We start from the raw sequence: 15,241 nt of genomic DNA, 5'->3' as shown, positions 1-15,241 counted from the left end.
TGACTGAGGGAAAGTGTTTGTTTTAATTCCACAACTGCTGGGGAACCGCAGCTTCTGAGGCTCTGTAATCCTAGTGCTCGTGTAACGTCTTACAAATATTAGGTGGTCAGTACATGTTTGTTGAGTGAGAGAGCAGATGAATTTGCATGCTAGGACCTCTAAACTGAGCTCGGGGTTATAAATAATACTATTTACATAAGTGGAAATAAGTCTTTTGTTTATTTGCAGTCAGATTATACTCAGAAAAAAGATATTTAAAAACAGGATTAAGTTCTGAAGTAAAGTGAAAAAAGAAAGTAATGAAGTATTTTCTTCTCATGAAGTGTGGTAGTATTTTACCTACTTATAACCATTCAGATATTTAGAGATGCTCACTGAAGTAACTCGTTTTTCTGTTTTTGGTGGTAGAAACTCCAAACCCAAAAATTTATGCTAAGGAAAAATAATTTATGTATCATTCACATTTGGATCTCTACAGAGATTTGGTTAATATTTCAGTTATGTATCAGGCATTTAATAAGCATGTTCTGTATCCTCAGAGAAAAATCTGTGAGGTAGAATGGAACCTGTTTCAATATATACATTTTATTTTAAAGGATTCAACCATGTTTTTCTGCTAACTGTGGGGCTTAGGGCTTTGAAAACCCTTGTAAAGGTGAAATTGTGGCCGATAACTTAAAACCTTAAGGGCAAACTAAGGTTGGGGGCCTTAAGTTGGAGGTGTATCTGTGGAAGTGTTTGCATGTGCTGTAGGAAAACAGTAAAGCACACTAAAGATGATCTACATGGCATCTTACACATGTCAGATCAGTGATACTGGGAATTGTACTGCTCCATTCCATGTCCCATTCCTTGTTTGCTAGGGACTTTCCCAGATCTGCCTCCCGCTTGTAAATTTGTTCTGCTTCGTTGCAGAGATAAAATATTTATAAAGAAACATTTTTCTGAGCCACCCCTGTCATTTAAATGTACTGTGTCTTTCTGCTTTTATGATTCAGAGTTCACCATGGTCTTCTGCCTTACAGGTCCTGCTCGATTATGGTCTCAGAGAAATGCGATTAGGAGGCTGATTATTAGGATGATTAATGGAACACGCGTAGATGTTTCCTTGTGTTTGCCTCCCAATCTTTTTATCAGCTCCTCCTCCTATATCCCTGTTTTTGCATTTGTGGGCCTTTTCCCACCTTTATTTAACAGCAACCCTTTCCCCACGCCTCTGATCTCTTGCTTTCCTGGGGTTCCTACGTGTGTTACTTCCTGCCATCTCTCTCTGTCTTTTCTGCTATTTCACTGTGACCATTTCTGCTACTGTTTTGCCATCATCTATACTTCCCTTTTCTGTTTCTGACCTCTTTTAATTTATGAATTTTCCCAACAAGAGAGGGTCATGATTTGTAAAAAAATAGAACTGAAATTCATATTGAAATCCAGGAAGAAAAGGGATATGGGAACATAGTCACATACAGTTGGATTTTATAGAAGGGATTTCAAGCTAGAGAAGCGATTACTGGATAGATGTGTCATCATCTCCCTTTCCCATTATTTTTGTGATTGAAAGCTGTATTTTATAGGATAAATTATTCATAGCTTGGCTTTAAAAGTATGGCATTTGATAATATCAATCAGTACAGTAATAGCAGGCTGTTTCACATTTTAAAACTCTGAATCTCTATTAGCTAGCTGTTTCACAGGTTGGAAATATACAAAGAGGGACCCCCAAAACCAAGATTTTATTTATAAAAAATTGTGTATTTATTCTTACATGTTTAAACTTCAGTCACCTTCAAAGTACTCTCCTTGTATCAAATTGCATATGATACAATACACCTATTGCAGTGTTTTTCCCACTGCTCAAAATGTTATTTGAACTTGTTGATTTTGATGCCTTTTAGTGCTTCTGCTGTTTTTTTCTTTCCCCTGTTCCACATCGGCAAAACGTTTCCCTTTGAGGACTTTTTTTTATCAGGGGAAACAAAAAGAAGTTGACTGGTACAAGGTCGGGTGAATAGGGAGCATGAGGCATGGGAACCATTGCCGTTTTGGGTCCAAAACTGCTGAATACTCAGCGCAGTGTGGACAGGTACTTCCCTAAATCACCCACCAGAAAATGGGCAAATGTGTTGAAAGAGTCTTAAAAAAAACACACAAAAAAAACCTTTACTGAAGCTGTACACAGCCTCTCACAGCAACTCCAGCTAGCACACTGATACAGACGGCTTCCTAGAACACTCACCTAGCAGGGGAAGCCTGTGGTATAAGGAGCCTGCCCTGTAGAAGATAATTCCAGGCTTTTTTCGGTCCCCCCTTATAACTGATATTCTCCGTCAGGGCCCGGAGTTCCTGTGCTTCTCAAACTTGGAGGAAAGAGAAATAGTTCAGTACTGTTTTTATGTTATATGTTTTATTAGATCTTATTTCTAAAATATGATATTTTATTTATGAAGTAAGATAGAATTCTGGTCTGGGGGGCCGGATACCTGGGTTTCAGTCACACTCAAATGGCTTTCATATAGACTTGGGTGTTCATTTTCCTCTAATACTTGAAACAGGTATTCCCATTTAAATTCTTATTGCCTGTATTTTTCCTGATGCATTTTTACTTTTTTTTCATGTCCATGTGAATAGCCCTCCAGTATTGGGTTGACCAAAAAGTCTGTTTAGTTTTTTGTGTAATGTAAAAAATACATTTTTCATTTTCACAGTAACTTTATTGATTTGGGTATTTTGAGTATGCCAGTGTGGTGTAACATTGATTGTTCTCAGTTAATGCCTTGATTTGATTGCTACCAACTTCAAATGGTCTGCCAACCATGGAGCATCGTCCAGAGAAATCCGCAGTGCAAAGGTGTGTGAACCACTTCAACACGTTCAATCAGTCACAGCACCTTCTCCATACACTGCAAAGATCTTTTTTTGCATTCAGTTGTGTTTTCACGTTTCTTGAAATAATAGAGCATAATATGCCAAAAATGTTGCATGTTTTCCTCAGTCTTCAATATTTAAATGGCTACACAAAAATTTACCAATTTTGATACTTTTTTTAAAAAAGTGCATGCTGGCTGATAGGACATCTGTCACAATACAATCTCACAAAATTGTTTCAAATGAAGTTGAGGACAACTAAGTGCTACTAGAGCGATCTGACCAAAAAACCAAATGAACGTTTTGGCCAACCCAACGTGAAAATATAAGGCAAATATTTCTAATATATTAAAATACTTTCAAATAAATGAAGTGATTTTCTTTAAATTGAGTCTTATTTTTCCTCTGACCTCTATTAAAATCTCTGAAATGTGTTCCCATGAATCAAACTTGATCATAAGTCAAGATGCTACCCTGTCCACCTTATCTGACCATGAGTACCCTGGTTTTTGTTTTTGTTTCCCTTGAAAACCCTGAGAGCTAAGCCAATTAGTTTGTGTGTTAATGAACAGTTGCTATGCCCGCTTATACAACTCATTGCCCTAGCTGCAGGGGCAAAAACACTCAGTCTTTACTTATATCATTCTTTAGTTCGGTTATAATATAAATTTATTACGTGTTCTTTGAAGTTGTAAGACCAGCCACAACAGAATTTCACAGAGAATGCCATCAGCTGGTCTTCTAGTAGCACTACGCTCATTGAAGTTACTGCCTCCTTTTAAAATTCTTGCTTTCCAGCTTTCACTGAATGGCTCTTCATGTAATTGAGTACAGCTGTAGTTTTTTTATTTGCCAAAAATAATTACTGTTGCCCACTAAAATGGCGATTAACATCCCCTTGATGTTTGCAACTGTTTTTGCCAAGATTTTGAAAATGTGCTTAAAATGTGGCTTCTACAGTAAGAATCCTGTCAGTTCCTTGAATTATTGAATTTGTGCATTCTTGTTTAAGGTTGCTGTTTAAACTGATCTTTTATCAAAATTTTGAATAAAGAGTAAGTTACCATTCCAATTTATTTTACCTATGTAATTTTAAACTTTTTAATAACAACTACCATTTTGACCAGACTCTAATTTTTAATTTATTAAGTAAAAAGAAAAAGAAAATTTCTCCATTGTATGGACCTACAACACACATGTCAAAAATATCTTATTAATTTAAAAAACAGTTTTTTCTAGCCTGTTTTGAATTCTAGAGGCCTAGATTCAGGTTTTAAACTGCCCCTGAATACAAGTGCCTACAGAGCAGGCGGTGCCAACAATATGTCCTAATCAGCTCAGAGGCTGAGGTTGAGTCCTTGAGAAGTTTTTTTACTTCTTTCTTCTTTGGCCAGTAAGATATTTTAATTATGGAACACAGACATGCCTTGGGGCCTCAGAAAGTATCAAAGCAATAGTTTCAAGGGGTCCATGAAGTCTTCTGTTTTCCAACTATGTATCTCTGTAACCCTGTTTTTTTTTTTAATTCTCACCTGAGGATATATTTATTGATTTTTAGAGAGAGAGGGAGGGGGAAAGAGAGGGGACGTTGACATGAGACAGAAACATTGATCAGTTGGTTCTTGTACACACCCCAACCAGGGAGTGAACCCGCTACCTAGGTGTGTGCGCTGAGTAGCAATCAAACCCGCAGCCCTTTGGTGCACAGGACGATGGTCCAACCAACTGAGCCACCCGGCCAGGGCCCCTGGGTTTTGAGATTCTTCAACCACACAACATATTGCAACAGCCTGAATGTAGGAGCAGAAAGGAGAACCCAGCTATCTACTCATAAGCCAGAACTTAAAGGAGATTTGCAAAAATTATGCAAATAATACAAAAGAGATAATGCTTACGTGTTCACTACACTTTTGTATTTTTAACCTATCTATTTTTCATGAAACATGCTATTTATGTTAACATGTAAAACAATTTTAAAGGAATGAATACATGTTTAAAGTTTTTCAGTTTTGATTTCTAGTATGATAAAATATCAGTAGATGTATTTGATGTTAATAAAAGCTCTCTGAGGGCCTCAGTAATTTTTGAGAGTAGAAAGAAGCCTTGAGGTTACCAAGTTTAAGAACTACTACCTTAGAAAATTACTTCTGTACCAAAGAGTCAGTTTAATTTATAGTTTTTAATTGCAGAAGGTCAGCATCTGAAAAAAAATAATGATGTGTTTTATTTGGGTCTAAGTAAAATAGGCAGGGAGGGTGGGGCATATCCTAAATAGTACTTCCTGTCTGAATGGGAATGGAGTTACTCAGCACACAGGTTAATGCACCAAGGAAGTGTGACATCACGCGAACCACAGTGCTCCTTGGCATCCATGACACAAGACTGCTGGTGCCCTTTCTGACAGTGTCATTATTCTAAGTTGAAGGGAGCCCCAGTTCTCACATGTTTTGTAAACCAGTCTTTGTCTTTTAAAACATTTTATGCACTGGTATGAAAAGAACTCAACTTACATTAGCTTTTACTGCACTGTATACCATAAGAAATGAGCGTATGAACTTGAAGATGATTTAATGAAGTTTGTATAAGTGATGCACCACAATTTCGTTTTTCTCATTATTAAGATTGTGTTTTGGAACAATAACTGGCTTATAAAAAATAGAATCTTTGCAGTTTTTAATCATAATTAACACTTACATTACTATAGTGCTTTGAAGTACTCCAGTGAATGAAAAGTAACTTTAAATGTTCTAAAAAGGTACTCAGGTCATGATGTAAGCATAATAAAATAAATGCGTAGGAGGAAGTAAGTCCAGTGAGTTTGGGTCATTTGTTCTATGTAACCAACACACAGTGTCCATATTTAGTGTATCAGCACAAAATACATAACACGTATTTTATGTTATCTGATTCTAAGTACTATACTTATCTAATCCATTATTTTGATAATCATCTGAGTATTCCTATTTTGACAATTAATTATAATTCAGGCTGAAACTGTTGAACATATTTAAAACTAGAAAAGTATATGTGATCTCTAATTCATTATTAGAAATCTTTGTTGCTCTTTTTACATGGAGAAAAACATACATGGAATCATTATTTCTTAAAGCGAGCTATGACAGTCACCAATCAAAGTTAGCATGGAGTCTGGGCATTGAAAAGAAAGTAGATGGTGTTCAGGAGTGTTTGTGGGTGTTGAGTGGCTTTGGGAAGAGTAAGAGTAGAGGTTAGTGACCGTAAGTGAAATACATGTTGAATTAAAGCAGAATGGATAACTATCTTTTGAGAAGAAGAAAAATCATCAAAGAAGTCAAAAAAATAATGATTGGAGTAAGGTTGAGGAAAATCAAGAAGAGGTGGACACAGTGAGGCTAACCTTGGTATCATAGCAGTCTAGGTTTGCTCGTTAGAGTTCATGTAATTGGAGGAGCCCAGGACAGCTTCAGGAAATAGCAGTGGAACACAGGCACTCAGTTCAGGGATTCTAGTAAGGTAAGTTAAAACTAATAAGATAACAGTGCTAACAACACATAAAGTATTTTTGGTCTTCTTTAGCACTTTCAAAGCCTCACTTAAATTATGCCTAAAAACGTTAGGTAGCATTATTTTTTAGAGTTGGGGAAAATGAGGTACATAAGCTTAAATAACCCATACAAAGACACACACTAGTGGGTAATAAAAATAACAACGATGATATCTAATTTTAACTCAATCCTCACAGCAGCTCTAAGAACTTAGTACTATTATTCCCAAGCACGGATGGGGAAACTAATTGTGAGGGAGGCTGAATAACTTGCCCAGGATTGCCAGAGCTGGGATTTTGAACTACGCTGTCTGAGTCTGTGTTCCGCACCAGTATGTTCTACATCCTATTGTTGTTTCTGTTATTTTTAGATAGACAACCTTGACTTAGATTTTAAAAATAATTCAGTACAGCACAAACAGTGGTGATGGTGCCTAGGATCCTGAGTGGCCCAGGGAAATGATGGTGAGTCTATTTCTTTTTTTAAAATTATTTACTTATTTATTTATTTATTTTTAGAGAGAGGGCATGAGAGGGAGAAAGAGAGGGAGAGAAACAGTGATGTGAGAGAGAAACAATCCATTGGTTGCCTCTCGCCTGTGCAAGAGGGACTGAACCCACAATCTTGACATGTGCCCTGACTGGGAATCGAACCGGCAAACTTTGCTTTACAGGATGATGCTCAACCAGCTGAGCCACACCACTCAGGACAATGACTTAATGCCAGGTTTATATTCTCATCCCCTTTTTATCTTCGAAGTCAGAACACTTTCAATCAGTCCCTAGAAACAGGAATATGACCATGTCAGGGTAGTCATTAGTTAGTACTAAGAAGCTGTTTTCTCGTTACAAATGCATACCTAGTGTTCTTTGGATGGTAGGATCACTATTTCTGCACATATATGAATGGTTGGGATAAAGAGGCAAAAATTAGTTTCTACAGTCCTGTGAATACTGGTCTGTGTAACAAAAATTGTATCTGCTGTAGTAGTAAGCTCGCTGACCTGTCCATAGCGTTAATAAGGAATGGATTTTATTTTCAAATTACTATAACTTAGAAGACTTGAGAAAATATCCTTATGGGTATCAAATTAAATTTATAACTACAGCACTTTTTACTTGCCTTGAATGGCTTTCTTGGAAGCCAAAAGCCTTGTGTTCCATTTCTAGCACCATCATCAATGTTGCCTCCGGTAAATCATTTCAACATGTTAAACGTATGTTTCATTTGGCAGTGGGAATGCCATATGCCTTAGTGCAATTTTGCATAACTGAAATTGATCTTAAAATATGAATGTGTAAAATGAATCAGTCACTTACTAAGTAGTACACATTGTATGCTTCATAAATTTAGCAAATAATAAGAGAATAGCTGATATTTTAGAACTCAAAAAAAGGACCTTTTCAGTTTTGTATGACCCAGAAATCAGCTTAATTTTGCCTTAAAACTATTCTTAGTGTTAACATCTAGTGCTTTTTAAAAATGAGCCAGGATATCCTTGGATATTTAAATTCCCTTTTCTTCAGAAAGGTAATTAACTTGAAATATAAAGATGCTTTCTAAGGAAACTGGTTTGCCTCGCCAGATCTTTTAATGTAGTTATTTTGTGATGTGAGCTGTAAAACCCAAACATAGAGGCTGCTTTCCACAGGCCTGGTTGCCCAGACAGTGATGTCATGTTTTAAGCATGTTTAGTTTGCAAAGGTCCTGCTTTTGATCCTTTAGTTGTCACTTTTTTATGCAGCTCCTCCTAAATTACAAAGGTACTGGAGTAATTTGCTTCATTAAGGTCCGTTGCTGACACTGTTGTATTTCATTTGCCATTCTTCTTTAGCCTCCTTCATTAAGGCCTTATTCAAATTTGGATCATGGGTCTGCTGGGACATCCATGCCATTATCATCTAAATAGCAATTATATATTCAAAAACAGCAGCTTCTCCTTAACTGTCTGTAACTGAACATTTTGCATAGATTCGAGTGGGAATTAAGAAGAAAATGAATCTTGGTGATTTACAACCCTCCCTTTCACCTTTGATTTTACTCGTTAAAGTTGAATAAGCTACTTGTAGACGAAGGACGACAAAATTATTGATTGCTCAGCTGTAGTTTTGTAGAGTATATGTATAATAAGTTGTTTCTGTATTAAACAGTTACCCGAGTGACAGTGACCCTGATTTAATCACCCATTTATTTATTAGACAGCATTTACCATTGTGGATATAATGGGACCAGGTTTAATGCTCTATTAAGAAATTAATGGTATCTCTTACAAAAGCAATGGTGCTTTAGAACTTGAAACATTTAAAAGAAATCTTTTTAAATGATTCAATATATTTGTCCTTTGTAGGATGAACTTCAAAAACAGAAGCAAATTTTTCTTTTCAAATTATTTTTTTTGGCCATCTTAAAATTATATTTTATAATCAGTAAACACTATACTCATTTGACTGAAACAAGTGACTGCGGTTACTGGGGACAAAGGGTTTCGACAGATCGAGTGGGCACAAATGTTAGGACGTTAGTTTGCCAGTGATGTGTGGTACAAAGGAAAGGCAGTACAAGATACCAAATACACGTGTGCGTGTGCAAATATAGTGGTTGTATTGTATGGCTCATTTTTAAGAATTTCTTAACCAGCAAAAAAGCATGTGTGTGCACGTGTAGGAGGGAGGCAGAGGGAAGAGGACTGCAAGGGAGAGGGGGAAGGAGGGTCCCAGCCATTAGAAAGGCTAATTACCTATTCAATAGCCAGTCTTTTGGTGCCTTGCATAATAATTTATGTATTTTGCGAAGTTCTTGTCATGGTTAAATAATTTCATTTCCTCTTTCTTTGAAGGGAACTTCCACTTTTGTTTTTATATCCACATTCTCAAATTTATCAGAATAATATATGTGTGAACAATTATAAAACTCAGGAAGTTACTTTCAAAATAGATTGCAATGAGGGTCTAGGCTAGTGTTTGTAGATCTTCATATTAGAAACTTGTTCAGTGGTGGATTGTCACCACTGAGAGTGGGGAAGACTCATCCTTTGTCACCTCTCCATCTTTTGCGAAGATGAGTCCTGAGGATAAGATGAAGAGGTCAGATGTTGATGCTCGTTCCAAACAGTGCCAGCCGAGGAGATTAGGATGCTCTAAAACAATGCAGAGGCAACTGGAGAGAAGGAGAACCGTTGGGAAACTTAGAGTTGAAAGAGAAGTCAGGCACTGAGCCTGCAAGCACAGAGGGAGGCTTGTGGGATGAGTAGGGCTTTTCAGAAGTCATCTGTCCCAATCAGGGGGTCTGTTTGCCATGTCCCTATATTACGTTTTGTAATGTTTTGTGACCAGCTGGGGATAAGTTCATTAAAGTGACAGATCTTATCAGATACTATTTTTAGTTCTTGCTTATGCTGTCATAGTCTGTTTGGGCTGCTGTAACAAAAAAACACCATAAACTGGGTAGTGTGTAATGAAGAGAAGTTTACTTTTCACAGTTCCGGAGGCTGGGGATTCCATGATCAAGGTGCTGCGGAGTCAGTGTCTGGCGAGGGCCTGCTTCACTGGGTACGTTCATTTTCACTCTGTCCTCATATGGTGAAAAAGGCGAAGGAGATCTCTGGGACCTTTTTAATAAGGGCACTGATCTCATTCATGAGGGGTCCACTCTCATTACCTCATCACGTCTCAAAGGCCTCACTTCCAAATCTCTTCACTCTGGGGTTTAGGTTCCTCCATAGGAATCTGGGGGAGTGGGACACTAACATTCAGTCCACTGCATAGGCAAAGCTCAATTTTTAAAATAACACTTGAAGTTATTTTTTAATTTATAAGGTATCCAGAATGACAATGTAGTAAATACTCCTATGCCCAATTTAAGAAATAGAACTTATCATCAACCTTGAAGTTCCCAATCCCATTCTACCTTACTCCTACCTCGGGGATAAATTTCCCTCTCTAAATTCTGTTTCTCATTTTTTTTATTGTCTTTTTTAAAAAATATGTTACCATGTTTTTTAATTTTTGTGTGTCTTAGAAGCATATACAGATGGAATCACAATCACAATGTATATACAATATTCCTGAACAATTTATCTTTACCATTCAGTATCATATATCTGGGATTCACGTACATTGCTGCATGCACCGTTAGTTCTTTCTTCTCATTGGCATTCCATTATATGGACATACCACAGTTTATACATGTGTTCTGATGATGAATATTTGGAGTGTTTTTCTGTTTTGCTTTACTACTACAAGCAGTGCTATTTGGGACATTCACAGGCAAAAAAGAAAAAAAGCGAACCATCATCTAAGTCTCAGCCTTAAATGAAAATTACTAAAACTGACCATGGGCTCAAATATGAAACATAAAACTATACAACCATAAAAGTTGAAATGTTTGGGGGGATCTAGAGAAATTTAGAACTATAGGCAGAGTTCCTAGATGACACCAAAAACACCGAAAAGTAGACTTTATCAAAATTAGATCCTTTTTCTCTGTGAAAGGCCCTAAGAGGGTGAAAGACAGGTGGAAGAGTGGGGCACCATATTTGTAAACCACACATTTGTGAAAGGATTGGTACCTAAAATATATAAAGAACTCTTAAAACTCAACTGTAAGGAGACGATCCAGTTAGGAAATGGGCAAAATATAGGGAAGACTCTTCACTCAGGAGGATATCCAATAGGAAATAAGCCCATGGAAACCTGTTCACTGTCATTAGCCATTAGGCAAATGTCTGGTAAAACCACAGTGAGGTGTCTCTGCACACACCTCAGAACAGCTAAACTGAAAACAGTGACATCCCAAGTGCCAGCAGGGATGCAGAGAACTGGGATCACTCGTTTTTGGTGGGAATGTAAAATGGTATAACCACTCTGGAAAATAATTTGGTGGTTTCTTTAAAAACTAAACACAAAATTATGGTATGACCCAGTAAGTGCCCTTTTGGGCAGTTATCCCAGAGAAATTGTAGATGAGTAGTTATATAAAAACTTGTACAGAAGTGTGTATAGCACGTTTATACATAATAGCTCCAAACCAGCACCACTCAAGTGTCCAACAGGTGAATAGTTAAATCACTGTGGTACAACCATATGATGGAGGAATACTCAGCAATAAAAAGGGACAAATTATTGTTGCATGCGACAACCTGGATGAATCTCCAGAAAATTATGCTTAGTGAAATAGTCCCTAAAGGTAACATACTGTATGATTCCGTTTATGTAATACCCTTGACATAATATTGTGGAAATGGAGAAAAGATTAGAAGTTGCCAGTAGTTAAGGTGAGAGGGAAGTGAGTGTGGCTATAAAAAAGCAACGTGTGAGTGATCCTGGTATTGATGGACATGTTCTGTATGTCGACTATATTAATGTCAGTATCCTGGCGGTGATATTGTACTACAGTTTTGTACTAAAAATTCATTGAGATTTTTACTTGTTTATGTTAGCATTTTAGGTTCTCCTATGCTGCTTATAGTTTTGTGGATGGTCAACATTAGCTATTTTAGTTTGACTGGTACAGTTCTGATCGTCAGACTTCATCATTAAGGAAAATACAATATTATGTGTATCGAAATGGAGAAATATATTCATTGTATGATTCACTTGAAAAATGAGTTCTGTTTCACTAAGAAAAATTTATATTTAAAAATTATGATTGACATTTATTTTTTATTTACATATACACTAATCAAATATCTTGGGAAACCTTTGTTTAAAAATATGAAATAAGAATTGGAAGTATAGGGTTGGACCTTAACATAGATAGATTCAAAGAGGAAATACTCATTTTTCTTTAATATCCTTCAAGTACCTTTGCTTCCTTTTCAGTGCCTCTTTTAGCCTTTACTTTGGAAAAGAGGGGTCCCATTTTCTTCTCAAAGAAAGGTATGCAAGGGAAGTGTTAACTGACCTTCACTTGAGTGGCTTTGCAGATTGACTGATACTCCCCAAGTTTTCTGTGAAGCCCTGAACGCCGGCAGCCTGTCCCTGCCCCCTGGGGTGCAGGCGCTTCTGCTCCTCTGGAGTGAGTGGTGCTCTGTCTGCGTGCCACAGTCTTTGCTCCTAACGGGGTGTACTTGTTCCTGTAACTGCACAATTTAATTTTTAAAATACGTGAATATAAAAAAGGAGTAACGATTTCTACCAAAAAGAGAATCTAGGAATCTGGATCAGACTGATTTGTAAATGTCTTTTAAGTTCTCATTTGCTTAAAAACATTTGGAGATTGTGTACAATTAATGATACTTTGAGCTTATGTGAGAAAGGCTCAGAACTCTAATCAGGTGGCTCTATTGCACATACAAGCCTCGGCCCAAAATATTGTGTTTGTGACAAGCTGGGAATAAGGTAGTTAAAGTGACGGATCTTACCAGATATTATTTTTAGCTCTTGCTTATGCTATCTTTTTATTGATAATGACAATTTTATTGCAGCCAGTTATACCATGTAGTTGAAACAGTTCTTGAAAATAATGACACAGAAAAGCAGAGCATGAGGCAATATAATAAGAAAATACAGTAAAAAAGTAGATTTAAAGAAAAGGTGGAATTACAGTTGCCTTAGGCAGAAGTGCAGCTAGAACTAAACTATAGCTTTTTGTTATAGGCAAATATATTAACCCTAGAACTTTAGAAAAATATACATTATACATGTTTTTAGTTTGCTACCAGATGGACTCTAAATTATTTATAGAATTTCCCCCCATTAATATGTACCTTCAGGATAGGAACACTTGAAAATAAACTGACCTGGAATGACTGTGCTCTCTGTTCTGAGGACCTTAGAGAAAGGGACCTGAAAGCTCCAGTTTTCCCATTGAATGTCATGTCCTTGCTCTAACTTTTGAATCAGAAGATTTTGCAGTGTTTAGAGGAGATTAAAACAAAGGGTTTTGAGTTGTAATTTGGAAAAAATGTGCAAGAAAGAACTAGTAGTCATATAAAATAGATAACATCAAATACTGAAAAAATAGTATATCTTTTTTTAGACCGTATTTCATTTATTTCTGCTCTGGTCTGTATTATTCCCTTCCTTCTACTCACTTTGGGCTTTGTTGTTCTTTTTCAAGTTTCTTTAAGTGTAAAGTTAGATTGTTTGTTCGAGCATTTTCTGTTTTTTGGGGGATAAGCCTGGAATGCTATGAATTTCCCCCTTAGGATTGCTTTCCCAGTGTCCCACAGATTTTGGATTGTTGTGTCCTCGTTTTCATTTGTTTCAAGGTATCTTTTGATTTCTTCCTTGATCTCTTTGTTGACCTATTCATTGTTTAATAACATGTTATTTAGCTTCCATGTCTTTGTGTATTTTTCAGTATCTTCTTGTGATTGGTTTCTAGTAACATAGTATTGTGGCCAGAGAAGATGCTTGATATGATTTCAATTTTCTTAAATTTATTGAGACTTGTTTTGTGCCCTAACATGTGGTCTGTCCTAAAAAACGTTCCATGTGCACTTGAAAAGTATATATATTCTGCTGCTTTGGGGTGAAATGCTCTGAAGATATCAGTTAAATCCGGTTGATCTAGTGTGTCCCTTAAGGCCACTGTCTCCTTGTTGATTTTCTGTCCGGAAGATCACTCCATTGAAGTCAGTGGGGTGTTAACCCCAATTATGACTGCATTTCTGTCTCTCTCTCCCTTTATGTCCATGAAGATTTGCTCCGCATGTTTAGGTGCTCCTGTCTTGGGCATATACATGTTTACTAGGGTTACGTCTTCATGTTGGATTGTTCCCTTTATCATTATGTAGCGTCTTTCTTTGTCTCTTACCATAGTCTTGGTTTTAAAGTCTATTTTGTTGGATATAAGTTCTGCTACCTCAGCTTTTGTTTTTCCTTTCCATTTGCATGGCATACCTTTTTCCGTCCCTGTACTTTTAGGATGCGTGTATCTTTCCATCTGAAGTGGGTCTCTTGGAGGCAGCATATGTATGGGTCTTGTTTTCTTACCCCAAACAAACCCATACATATGGTAGGGGGTGTAAGGATTGAGCAAAAAGGGAGAAGGACTCATGGACATGGACAATGTGTGGTGATTGCAGTGAGGAGGGGCATGTATGGGGACTAAATGGTGATGGAAAAAAATACAATAATAATAAATAAATTTTTAAAATAAGAAAAGTGAGTGCAGTGATAGCAAAGAGCAAAATTTCTACTCAAGTATATAGTAAATTTAAGAATATCCTGAATTACAAGGAGATAGTGAAGAACATAGTTTCTTGTGTGTGTTTTTTATCGATCTCAAGGTGAGGACTTTTTTCATTAGTTAGTGTAATATACAGTAAGCTAAGAGCCACAGTTTTTCTTTTTTCTTTTTTAATCTGAGGATGTGGTTATTAATGTTGAAGAAAGGGGAAGGGAGGGAGAGAGAGGGGCAGAGAGACATCAGTGCGAGAGAGGAAATCAATGGGTTGCTTCTCTCATGCACCCTAACCTGGGACTGAACCCACAACCTTGGCATGTGCCCTGACCAGGAATCAAACCCATGACCTTCAGTTTACGAGAAGACGCTCCAACCAACTGAGCCACACTGGCCAGGGCTATAGGGTTTGTTTGTTTTTAATAAAATTATGGATGATACAGAAAGCACGCAGGTCGTGACAGTAAAGGGTGGATCTAAATATGAAGAGGGGATGGAAGTAAGAGCAATCCAGACCCCAAAATTACTCAGGTCATAGTTACAGATGCCCTGGAAATAGTTTTATGTTGTGTTGAATAATAGCCTGAATCTGCATTCAATAATGTTATAATACAGGAAGGAAGAATGTCAGGAAAGATTGTATTTCTTCTAAAGAAGTTTAATTTATTCACTTTATTAGGTGGATATTTTGTTTTGAATGAAAATGTAGTGTTTAGAGTAATCTTTAA

At 36.9% G+C, this 15,241-nt stretch overlaps 1 protein-coding gene across 2 annotated transcripts in view; it reads left to right on the top strand.

Annotated features, from left to right (window-relative positions):
- The window catches only part of UMAD1 (UBAP1-MVB12-associated (UMA) domain containing 1), a 199,555-nt gene that overhangs the window by 40,949 nt on the left and 143,365 nt on the right, over positions 1–15,241 (top strand). The window lies entirely within an intron of this gene.

This window comes from Desmodus rotundus, chromosome 6 (genome assembly GCF_022682495.2).
Source record: "Desmodus rotundus isolate HL8 chromosome 6, HLdesRot8A.1, whole genome shotgun sequence".
NCBI classification, from domain to species: domain Eukaryota; kingdom Metazoa; phylum Chordata; class Mammalia; order Chiroptera; family Phyllostomidae; genus Desmodus; species Desmodus rotundus.
Note: the sequence above shows the minus strand (reverse complement) of the source record. Positions and strands in the feature narration are given on the sequence as shown.